Source organism: Achroia grisella, unplaced genomic scaffold (genome assembly GCF_030625045.1).
Source record: "Achroia grisella isolate CSIRO2021 unplaced genomic scaffold, CSIRO_AGI_Agris_v1 utg1245, whole genome shotgun sequence".
Taxonomy (NCBI): domain Eukaryota; kingdom Metazoa; phylum Arthropoda; class Insecta; order Lepidoptera; family Pyralidae; genus Achroia; species Achroia grisella.
Genome location: NW_026712606.1, coordinates 2,497,118 through 2,510,852, shown reverse-complemented (window position 1 = coordinate 2,510,852; position 13,735 = coordinate 2,497,118). Strand labels below are relative to the sequence as shown.

General features: G+C 31.9%; 1 protein-coding gene across 4 annotated transcripts in view; it reads left to right on the top strand.

Annotated features, from left to right (window-relative positions):
• Nucleotides 1-13,735, top strand: part of LOC131854735 (uncharacterized) — a 151,590-nt gene that overhangs the window by 86,694 nt on the left and 51,161 nt on the right. For 2 of the 4 annotated variants that reach the window (XM_059205878.1, XM_059205877.1), the window contains exon 1: nt 7,615-7,655. The exons of the other annotated variants lie outside the window; for them this stretch is intronic. The gene's annotated coding sequence lies outside the window, so the exon portion shown is untranslated. Of the gene's footprint in view, nt 1-7,614; nt 7,656-13,735 lie in introns of those variants that run through there. 4 annotated transcript variants of the gene reach the window in all.

Genomic DNA, 13,735 nt, shown 5'->3' with positions numbered 1-13,735 from the left:
ACTATACGTTTTTAAGTTTCCACTACTCACAACATACTAAATACCTTACTAAATCAGAAAATAATTAAAATGTAGCAAAAAGATATCCATTAAAGAAAGTACGATTGTCTCTGATTTTAGTCATTCTTAATTTTTTCAGTCCATTATTTATACTCAAGACTATTATCCCAGATGAGGTGATTCATTATCAAAAAATAACTATATGGTACCTAAAACACTTGGCATACCTACATTTCCCCTAGAATATGTACTTAGTATGTGGTGCATCGGCGCAACCATGTCATATAGCTATAGTCATTGCCGTGACGTAGTCTCTATGGACTATATTTTATATTTATATTTCAAATGTATGTCAATCTTTGAGATATTTATAATATAGTCTATTAGTAGCCTGAAATAAATAAAAATTGAGCCATACACACGTCACAGCCACATGTCATTAATGCAACCTAATTCTTTTTTATGTAAACATATAGCAAGAAGTAATTAAATGAATTAGACATACTCGTATAGCAACTGGATGAATTAAAGGAATGATTTACCTAAACATTGTCACAACTAGCAGCAGTATTAAAATATTCCGTAAACCCTCAAGGTTTCAGAGAGATCTACTAACACTAATGTTACAGTTTGTGAACACTGATATACTCTAAATAAACTTAAATAAAAAACTTATTTACTTATGTGTCAGCAGCAGTTTAAAGTTGGATATTTTATTTTATTATATCAGGCCTAGTTCATAATTCAATAAAATCAATTGCTTCAATGCATATCAGACTGTTTAGTTGTCGAACACTACGTCAAAATTTACAAATCTCATCAAAGTCTTCAATTAAACTATAGAATACAGTATTATCCACCTTAGGGAATGTTATTGCGTAACTTTACAATCGCATTGGTTCAATATATACAAGTGAAATAAATACTGTAATTATCAACATACTTAGGTTCTGTAATTGCATATAATGTAATATACTAATAATAAGTATTATTTAAAACTAAGCCTATGTTACGGAAAAATATCTGTATTTAGCAATTGAAAAGAAGTCGATATAATTTCAGAATGTTGAAATTTGTACCTTACTTTTCTTCTAATAAAAAACAACAGGATATTTCTTTATTCTATACAACTAAATTTTCCAATAACTCCAACAAATTAGTGATAAATGATATTTTCTATAGCTCTGTTATTTATAATAAGTATAAATTAATGTAATGGCGAATGACTGAAAATATGAATATCTCTCTCTCTGGCTAGCCATTTCCCATTTCATTTGGGGTTGGCAGTGAAAATATGAATATGATAATGAAAAAATTAATATATTATAATTTAACCTTTAAATTATCGCCCATTTTATCTACTAATAAATACATAATTATTTACTTAACATTTATATCTTAATTATTTCGTTGAAAAAGTTAAACTATAATGAGTTTGTCTCTTAAGTAATAAAAATAGTTGCTAAATTGCATTACTTTTTTCGAAGCGTAATTGAAATGCTCACCCAACCCAGATAGTTGAGATGTATATGTCTTCTTCTCGGAACATTAAATTACTTTAATAATTTACCATTCCATATTGCAGGAATTTAAAATATTTTTCTTTCATTTAAGTACATCTATCCAGGTCATAGTATGAGGTGACAAAATAGTATAGTAATAAAAATAAGAATTTAGTCTATAAAGTGATATTTACTGCTATTATAGGTTTCACGTTTTTTTACATAACTATTTTCCACATCTATTTAGGTACTAGACACCTAATTATGTGTACCTACATTTTTCGGCACGCATTATAATATATTTGCCAACTGCATTTACATGTGGAATGTTTAGTCTAAGTATATTTACCTCGCTTTAATTACAAGCTCAATGCCAGACATGGATCGATATCAAACGTGATATGAATATTTAATCCTATATTAAATACAGATTTTATTTATGTAAAACGATTCCCGACGATAAATATTGAACGTGATCATTTTTAGGAAATTATTCTCATGAATTAGAACACTTTTTTTTACTAGTTCTGTAATATTTAAGACATTTATAAAATTCAGTATACATACAAATTACTTAGATAACTCTCCAGGAATATTTTGTTTAAAGCTTTGCAAACATGTTGCTAGGTCGATACCTACCATTACTACCTACTATTTATTAACAGAATTAAGTACTCACAGCGGAGAAGCGCATGTTAATCTGCGTGATAACCGTGACTCGAATTCGCTTAATGAATTTAAAATGTTACATAAAAAGTAGATAATCGTGTTTAATTGTAACAGTAATCGCTACAAAATCTATGCTTACAAAACTGTAAACAGAATCGCCTTGAGAATACAGATTTCTTTTTTCACATTACAGGGCGTTTGCTTAATAAGTGTAGCAATCCAGCTTAGAAATTCCATCCTATATACCTATACACCGTATATTGCACCTTGTATTATGGCTTATGTAGGTGAATATTGAATAGCAACTTTATGACAAGTAATGTAATGCGACGGTTCATTGTTTCTGGTAGCGAATGCGCGATCAAAGTGCGTTATCGCTGCCTATGTGCACCCGATCAGAGTAAAGCAATATGCAAGCCGTGGGATCTTCCCACGTGCCTACTGCTTAGTAATTACTCGTTAACCCACTGTTTACGAGCCGCAACTATGTTGAATAGGTACAATTTAACTACATAATTATTTATTTTGCCTTGCATTTACTCGTATGTTCATATATCTTAAACAAATAGACGTGAGATTGTCAAAAACGCAATTATTACATTTCTCACACAATAAATAAATTACTAACATCATAAATTTTATTTTATATAGAGCTATTTATTGTAAGGTTTGGTGTTGTTATTATAATTATAAATTATTTCTTGTGACTTTTTGTTTTGTTGTGATATACAATTTTCAAAAATAGATTTTAAATAATTAGGAATTTATAATACTGCTCTGCGGGCCCTTTTGCGAAATACTAATATTATTAGTTTTAAGATCCTATCGACGAGATACGAATTACTAAAGTGGTTCTGGCCAGTAGTAAATAGAAAATATATATTCATTATAAAACAAGACACATATACACATGTGTGCTAAAATATATTTACTTCATAACTTATTTCTTACCAATAATAACGTTTTATGAATGAATGGGAACAAATATTTAGCATTTGTAATAATCCAAGTAATGGCCGATGTCCGCCTACTGTTTGAAATTCATCCTACGTTTAAGTGTGCTTATATAGAGGATTTTTTTTTTACTAATTAATTTTATTAATTTTCTACGATTCAAAGTCATGAATTGCAGGATAACTTCAAATAAAAACTGGCAGTTTTAACTTTATGGCATATTTAGTAAAATTCCAATATATATAGCTGTTTGAGTTTTATTAAGGTGCCGACAAATTCGTCATCGGAACATAACTCAAAGCGAACTATCCACTTATTATGACAGTTTATTCAATGGCTCAATTTGTCACTATAATTTATACCGGATCAATTTCAGCTAAGTGTATGCGCGGAATCATTGCTTATTGTTCTTGCTTATACCTCATGCTAATCTTATTCAAAGCTCATGGGTGTTGTGTGTTACAACCTTATTAATATTTATTTGTAAGTGGTGTATACTTTGACTTGTCAGATAAATTTAAATGCAATGATTTGTTTGTTGTAATAAAGGAATACGGTTAATTACTTTATGCACCTCTACTGCACATTGGTCACATGTATTATGTTAAAAAACAAATGTTACAAATAGAGTTTCTTATTACAATATAACTAAATATATAAAATCTTATTAATAACAAGCGCAGACTCATGCAGCTGGTTTTGACAACCTGTATTAGAATGCAGCAAACTGTAATTAAGTATGATTTCTATCAGAAAATAAATGACCCAACAGAACACAATAATGCATAGTTTTTGTTACCAATATGTATGAAACTGCACCTAAGTAGAATAATTGGTAAGTGGAACGGAAACAAGACTAAAAACAAGCAATAAATTTATACACGTATTAGAAATCGTAATATATGTATATACAACATTAAATGAATATTATTAAGTATTTATTATCGATAGATACTGTCATTATCCGTGATACCGTACAACCTGTCACGAATATCATCACCGAAACTCACGATCAGAATTATTAGATAGTACGCAATCCAATTTCATGTCGACGTTCAACGTCGCCTGAGTAGCGGCACAATGCAATTTGCTATTCGATATTTCAAAATACAGACCCTATTTACTTCTCACCGCAACGTCCCCTCTTAAATATCAGATTAACTATTGGTTTTGATAAATTTCTCGCCTTTTTATCACATTTTTTATTAGTTCACTGGCGTCAATTTTAATATTCTCATATAATTATAATATATCAGATTCAGTACGAGTTATTACGCTAACTTATTATCAATTTCATATTAATCCAATATTTCTATATTTTTTATTTCGGCTTATACCTTAGATTTTGTACCATAGAATTCCTTACGCCCTTATCTCTTTATTGATTACACCCACAAGTTTACGTGCTAATACATTCTTTACTTATATGAGCAGGTATATTGTAACGTTTACGACTAACAATAAAAAGTAGTACTCAGGCAATTAATTTTTCTATGCTTTTAAAATTAAAATGAATTGTCTTCCGTCTTGTATAAAATTCTTGATCAATTACACTCTATAAGAAAGTATGCTTGGCGAGTTTCAGCTTTGTAGATTAAATAGTATTGAGATTTTTATTAACTTCTTATTATATCAATACTGTGAATTAAAAAATATAGATTTATATATTTTATCACCCTTATATGTTTTAATCACTCGTCTATAGTATACCTTAACAATTTGTTAAAAATGTTCGATTTAGTGAAGAATAAAGGGAATTAAAGGCTATACTTCGATGGGTATATTTAAATCAGACGTTGCTGGAGTGAGCCTGCCGTCGTCTCTCAAATTAAATGGATTTCTTAACGGCGTTTCCAGTACCGGAGAATCAGTTAGAAATATAAATTGACAAACATTTTCCAGCTTCGGCCAGATTCATACTAACGACCACGTCTAATAGAATATCTAACCACTGGATTACAACGATCTCTGTTAAATATGTAACGGTTTATAGAGTTATGAGAATATACCGATGTATAATATTATTCTATTACTACGATTTGCCATCTCTAGTTTTTTTTCGTTCTGCATGCCCCTCTGTCCACGGTTTCAAGTATCAAATTTACTTTTATGTATATTTTTATTGTTTGCGGTGAGGATTGTCGCCTCCTTAGGGGCTGTTTGTATGCGGCCTGAGAAGAATTACGTACGCGACTGAGCAGATCCACTTTAGAAGTAGCGATAAAACAATTTGTTTAGAAAATGTGCCGTATAATGCGACTGCATATGGCACGGGCCGAGAGGAATCTGTGAAGGAGCATACTGTTTATTTAACCGATCGTGTCCATTAGGGCGTGCCAAAGATCACAAAGCTGGAAACTGGAGCATAGCTTGAAAATATGAATGTAAGTTTTCACTACATTATACTAGTGCATCGTACACTAGTGTCCTGTGTAACGTATATTCAGTCTGAAGTTCCGGTGAAATGCGTTTGTCTGTATAATTTCATTTCACGTTTTTTAATCGATGTTAATGAAATAATGCTGCCGGCTGCACGAAAGGTATAAGCTGGCGGGGCAGCAGTAGAAGTTTTTGAGATGAAAATAAAGTTAAGGCATTTAATCTTTTGTGGGTAATAGGTTAAAAAGGTCGAGCTGATAGCGTAAATTGGTAGCATTTATGGCCATTACTAATAAATTCCTTCCTTCCTCTTTTGTTAAACTAATATAGTAATTTCGGACCCTACACAACATACAAAACACTATAAATTTCACTCCAATACTTTCATCCAAAAATAATTTGAACATTGGCCCGTGATTCTCGACGTGTGTTTTGATATAAATCAAATGCCGTTATTCAGTTCGAGTAAATAAAATCACATACCCGTATTTCTGTTGCGAAAATGTTTGCGATTGGCAACACTACAGGTCCTATTGGAGCGAATCCCGGAAACACGCTTTGAAAGCAATCAAGCCGGTGTTAACGTTCAAAGTAATTTCTTTGGCTTCGTAGGTCGGTACGTAGTGATAGACGGGTCGTATTACGTATTCGGAAGGTAATCAACTCGCTAGTTGCGATCAGCGCTGAAACAAAGTTGGAAGTACGAGTGTTATTCGGCGACTTGCCATTGTCGTAATGTTGTGGTGAAAATATTTATTCTATTTACTTATTAGTGTTACAAATATGAATGTACAACTATTTGTATGTATTTTATGGCGGCTTCATAATTAAACAAAAAAAATTAAAGTACTTAATCACGGAACATTTTAATTAATCAGCGCAACTAATTATGAACACTACCGCAAATCAAAAATAATTCGAATTTATTTACAATAGACAGATAACGACAATATTTTCTAATTATATATCTGTAAATATTTTTATTTTTTAATAAAATAGGCTGTATTGATACAAAATTAGTTTAGACAAACAAATGTGATAATTAAGAAATGCCACGTGACAAATTAAAGGTTACATAAAAGTACCTTATTTTGAAACAGGTTGTAAATTTATGTACAGGTAGTTTTTACATCCAATATAAGACTTGTGGTTCCATTATAATTTCACGCCAATGAAACCACATCTATCAGATTATATATATCATACAGTAAACCAATACACTTTTCTACGAGATATCGATAAACGCTGTATACTCGCCGTATCCTGTCAACCGGCGATAATAAAATTAATTATCACACCAAAACATTCACTATAATTGTAAATTGTATATTTATAATCGATATTCATTTCATAATTAATTTCGTATATTATTATTCCACCACGGGTACTTATAAAAGTCAAGTAGGTAATATAACTATATGTTCGCTCATATAAATATATATATTCATAATCATAGATATGGTAAACATAGAATAATGCAAACAAATTGAATGTTTTGGTCATGATTTCAAATGTTTGTATTCCGCGGAGATCGAACGCATGGCTATCAGAAATTCAGACAATGCACTTAGTACACTACACCTACCATCGAGGCCGTCACTGTTTTGTTTAATACAAAACAGTGACGGCCTCGATGGCATAGCGCTTTAGCCCGTCGCTTTATTTCTATGGTCGCGGGTTCGATTCCTCTAAAAGTATAAACATTCGTATTCATGAATATATGGTGTTTGGTTGGATTTGGATGTTTCTTATTTACACTAGATGGGCTGTTTACGTATATATTATTCCACAATATATCATATATCACCTTTACCTTTAACTCCCCTACACGACAACCAGCTTTCTTTTTAAAATATGTTTCTGTAGAAGATATGGCAGTTAAGTTAAGGATGGGAGACATGACTTAGTCGTGTTAGTATCGAGGCCATTACCTGTTAACCTAATGTCCATTGTACTGTTCATGTATAAAGGCAAGTTACTTGCCCTTTCAGTATTATAAATAAAAACGAAAAAAAAAATTGTAAATGATAGCCTATATTAAAATATTTTAATACACGTATTATATACTGGCTTTGCTGATTCGACACTAATTACTACTTTCGTTTTACAGTTGATCATTGGCGGTAAATCCTGGGATCGCCTGTGCTTTTGGTAAGTGCATCCGTTTGATTGCTTACCTCCCACTCGGTAGATTATTCCAGAAAATTTGTGGTAAAAGTCGACAGTGATGTAAAACATTTAAATATCTAATGATCCTAACTTCATCTACCTAATTAAAAAGTATAATTATTTTTATATTCGTATATAAATAAACAAATACTATTACGACTTGTACGGGAAACACTTCTGGGTGTATGTCTGTTTGTTACCTTTTCACGACTCTACTGCTAAACAGATCTTTATGAAATTTAATTTGAAGATAGATTATATTACGATGAAGAACATACGCTGTCTTTGAAATACCAAATGATTGTAAATGCACAAAAAGTCTCGAGTAACAGCATATATTATATAAAAAGTAATCTAAAACATCACAGCGAACGTAACAAGCACTACAAATTGAATCAATTTAAATTCATTCATAACCCTGTCTACCAAGAGCCTTGGTCTTGACAAAGGTAAGCATGCCATTGAGAACTATGTATTAAACGGTTGAATGAATTCAGTCTTATCAATCCACATTAACCGAAACGAACGAACCCAGTCCACAGACATCAAGTTCGCTGATTGATTGACATTGATAGAATATTTCTAAATTATTAAATGTGTAGAACCAATCACGCTTTTGTTACGGACATCATTTGTACATGGATTGACATGTGATTTGCATATCTAAATGACGTTTTGTGCAATCATATTATATTCTTTGTTGCAATTGTTTATTTATAGATAAATACAACATGTCACTATGTTAATTGGAATGCTAATTGCGCCAATATATCATTGATTGACAGTTCAGCTAAGTTATAACCGCAGACACGATTAAATAATTTGACACGATCAATGCGATGGTTTCATTCAAATATTTTAATTATTCATTAGGAGGGCCATACCATATTTAATTGAACTCTGATACAGAATATACTTGGCTAGAAGTATTTCAATATGGTATTTTTTCTTTTTTGAAGACTGCTTTACTCTGAAGGTATCTTGGCAGTTTCGTGGAAATCACACGACAGGAAGGTAAAATTGATGCCAGCTAAAACATTGGAATTGGATTAGATGTTTTGGAACATTAAACCTAGTTAAACCCGAATGGATCCAAATAAGCAAAAATATCTAGAGATTTAAGAAATCGATAAGTCTGCATTCTTTACTAAATAAATGATGATGATCCTTTTTTAATTTTTTTTTTTTATTTTCAATCGAAATTCTTTTAAGATAAATTTTACACATTGAGAATTTTTACCATCAGGATGCAAACCCAAAGTCTTATAAACAGTTGCTAAATGCACGATTATCCAAGCAGCACACTGCATGCGGGAGGCAATCGAGTTACTCCTGTGGCCAGTAAAACCTTAAAATTTTCACGTAACCAGCTTTCGCCACAACAACACCCGGGTGCATTAAAACCCGAGCAAAACGAACTTTATAATCACTAATTGTGTTTGTACATTCATTGTTCTCTGTACGGATGCACCGGTGTTTTTAATTTTATTTACTGCAGTTCACTCACGTAAATGTACTTATATTTCATTGCCGCTGGAGGAAACTTAATTAACTTCCTTTAGTGATGTAAATAGTCGACGATTTTATTAAAAGGGGGATAGTGGTTCGCCATTAATCTATTTAAAACACGTTGTGGACAAACTATAGACGACACGTAAACTTAGATTTTTAGAAGTGACAATATTATTATCTTTCAATATTTTAGTCCTGACTGAATATAAACCTTCAAATCCAAGCAAAATATATTATTTTAGTAACGCCTTCTCGTAAATACTAAGCAAAGCTCTGTCGCCATTATATTATTTAATCATACTAAGTGCCATCCTATACAGTAATATCAATAGCGACAAATGTAATAGCAACTAATTAATTAATTAGAGAAGCGACGGGTAGCTCGCCTCCTGTCTGTCACGGTGAATTTGCAACAGGAACAGAGATACCTCATCAAGTTTCAGATATCTGATCAACAGCCGATAAAATGCCTCTGACTACATCTAGGATTACAGTCTTAAGCATTGCCATCCATCTATGTATGTGTATTTGGTGTATACATAGTAGTGTAATTATACACACCTGAAATTCTGCTGGTATTGTAGGAGGCGATAATCACTAATCAGTTACCATCAAGACTGTTTAATTCCTGCTCTATAATAAGATAAATAAATAACCCTGTACAATTAACACAACGTCATATAGCAGAATTTGTGTTATAGTTATAGAGAACTGATATAAATACTTAGATTTCTTTTTGTAAGTACATATATAAAAAATAGAAAACAACTGGACCGATACAAACGATCATACCCATTAATACAAATGTTTGCACGTATGAGGAATCGAACCCGCGATCATCGGAGAGATATACTAAACCGCTATAGGTAGCACCAAAGCCATCGAAATAAGTAAAACAAGTAAATCGTCTGTACAATATGAATATATACTATGAAGTGTAAAATATTAATATTATTCTGCATGATTGAATAATGGCTGTTATTTTAAACGTCAAATAATAGATAAGCTATTGTATGTTAATAAATACTAGACTTCCCTGACCTACGCGCGACCTAAGGCATAGTTTCGATAGGAAACTACATATATATTACTCGCTCTAACACACATCTTTATTATTCATTCATGCACATGGTATACCTAAATTGAAATGTAAAAGTTTAGATTAAAAAATAATTATTAGAATCGCTGAAGAGTAAATATTGACAAATTAACAAAAATATAATAAGTAGGTCCCTTATGTTTTGATGCAAACTATCGATAACGACAATTTAAAATATTAAGAACTTTTGTGAATCAATTTATCAGTGAATTTACAAAAAGTTTATACTGTCCTTAGCAGAACTTAATAGTGTTAAATAAACATTAAGTATAGATAGTATCACTATATATTACTCTAACTTACATAAACATAAGAGTTATAATTCATATATACATATAAGTTAAATTACATAATCATTATTATTTTTTTTAAACGATCACGATCCATATTATTTAATATATTCTTCTACATTTTAAAAAAGGTCAACATAACAATATAAATATACCTTTAACCTTACCTCTTCCTCATGAAACATTATAATAAATCAGTCGATCACGTTTTTTAAAATACGATATATATACATCCCGTGTAAAAAGGCCGCAACTACACTTGCGTCAAAAATGTTTTATTACATAAATAAAGCGAGCTTCACGGTTTACACCTTCTGTCAAAATCTCATGAAGCTATCGACAAAAATGAAGGAATAAATGCAAAAATACTAAAATTTTGCGACTTTAGAAAACATAAAATTCCAGCATAAAATAGAGGTATGCGTATTTGCATTTATTCGCTTTACAATTATCCCGCTCATAAAGTCATAATTGTATTTACGTAAATTTTAAAAGAAGATTTACAAAAAAATGTTTAACGCAAATATACTTAAATACTTGTTCCTATATCTTACAATCTAGGACTATTGTGTAATTCTAATTACTTACTTCTTCTACGAAACTTTTAGCTGATAGTTTATGTGTGATTATTGTTACATACTTTTCCCCCAGCAAAACTTCACAATGCGTAAAGGTTAGTTGTAGTTACTTCTTTATTACACGTAACATTTCATACCTGATGTTGCGTAATTTTGAATACAGCATGTATTTACAAGAAAAAAAAATTAAGAATATGTTCATGTAATTAAAATTAAGTAAAAAAATAAACTATTTTTAGCTAATTGTATAAGCTGACGGGCACCAATGATGGATGATAGGAGGAGCAGGAGATCAGATGAATTTGCCAGGAATAGTAATAATAAATGATAGAAAAATCGATCTGCTTTTAGACATTTACCATAGCAGAGCGAATTGATAGAAGTGTATATAAAAACAATAGATAAAAAGAATACTTCTATTTTAAATATGTATAAACGAATATACAATTGCCAGTGAATCTTATTGTAGGTCTAACAGGAATTAACTAACGATGGTTTCAAGGATGGACCGCGTGGAACTACATGTACCTTATATTGCTAGCAATAATATTCATATTAATTCCCACTGCTCATAATAGGTACACATACAATACTAGCTGGTCCCGCAAACGTTACTTTGTTATAAATTACTAGCTGTGCCCGCGTTAAATTTCAATAAAAAATATATCCTGTGTTATTCAGATGCATAAACTATATTAGTGTAAAGTTTCGTAAAAATCCATTCAGTAGTTTTTGCGTGAAAGAGCAACAAAGATCCATACTTACAAACTTTCGCGTTTAGAATATTATATTAAGATTAAGATTTCTGAAAACTATTAAAGTACTAATCATCATAATTTCAACTTGTGTCTATCCACAGTTGGATATAGGCCTGTCCCAATTTGGCTTTGGTGGTCTAGCGGTTAAGCACACCGATTTGCATCGAAAATGCATCGTTTATACTTATAGTGCATTAAGAAAATACCCAGATTATTAAAATGTTACTCCAGCCTCTCAGAGATGGTACTATAATATTAGGTCCTTACATATGAAATTGGTGTTTTGTCGTACTGGCTACTTTGATCTCAAATATCTCCTCTTTCGCCAGGAATTCAAATTTCAAATTTGTACAGTTATTTACTCATGCATTTGTTTTTCGAAAACCGTAATCCATATGTTTTTTCCATCTTTGGTTTTTTCTTTACGTCACTGAGTTTACAAAATGGAAAACATAAAATACCGCGTTTTTTAATAGTCCGACTTCCTTCGTGGCGCTTGTGTCCAGAAACGACTCGAAGAATTAATGATGTGTATGGCGATGGTGTCGCAAAAGAAAACACAGTGGTTCCAATGTTTTCGTTCTGGAAATTTCGATCTGCAAAACAAGCCCCGTGAGCAGCCAGAGTCCAAGGTTGATAATGAAGAATTAAAGGCTAATGTGGAAGCGGATCCATCGCTAACCACGTCCGAGTTAACTGCAGGCTGCAGTGTTAGTAACAAAACTGTTTTAATCCACTTCAAGCAAATTGGGAAGGTGAAAAAAGCTTGAAAGGATCATGAATTGAATGGAGCAAATCGACAAACGTGCGTAGACTGCTGCGTTACATTAGCCAACCGGCATAATAATGAAGGGATTTTAAATCAGATCATTGTGATGAAAAGTGGATCTTGTACGATAATCAGTAACACTCATCGCAATGGCTGAATCCTAGCAAACTAACCAAATCCTTATTATATATAAGCATTTAGTGCACTAGTCCACTAAGTGCTCACAAGTAACTTTTTTTGAGTTTGAATTTTCGCTTGGGGCAGGATTTGATTAGTTTGCTAGGATTCAGCCATTGCGATGAGTGTTGTTCACTTCAGCTTTCTTAAATCTGGCCAGAATATTACGGCTGATGTGTATTGTTAGTAATTGCAAACCATGATGGAAAAGCTAGCTGCTAAACAACCGAGGCTGGTCAATCACCGTAGGCCACTGCTGCTTCAGGACAACGCTACACCACAGACAGTTACCAAATTAGAAGAGCTTCAATTGTCCAATATATCCACCGTAATTCCCGGATCTTGCTGCTTTCTTTCAAAATTTGGATAATTTCTTGCAAGGGAAAAAATTCAAGTTCGATTTATCGATTCCCGTCCTAATGGTTTTTTAGTAAAGGGATCAATAAAACTACTTATCAAATGGCAAAAGTGCATGAATAGCAATGGACCATATTTTGATTAAATAAATATATTATATTTTGAAAAATCAACTGAAATTGGCGTTTTGTAAGGGAGTAATTAGGTTACTCCCTTACAAATTTCATATGTTAGGACCTAATATATTTACTACACGAGTTGGAGTAAAATTAAAGAGATTTCGGCAGATCCTCAATGTCCGGGGAAATTCCAAATAAAATACGCATTCGCTGATGAGACACCAAATAATAGACAAATAGAAGGGGAAGACTTATGAGAAAAAAAGAGCTGCACACAGCGAGCCTTCTGAAATCAGGCATTAGTATGATGCACCGCTACCGATACCTAAAATATATACAAAGACTTGATGAATCTATATAAAGATAAAAACATACCACCACACTATCAGACGTTTTATAAGAA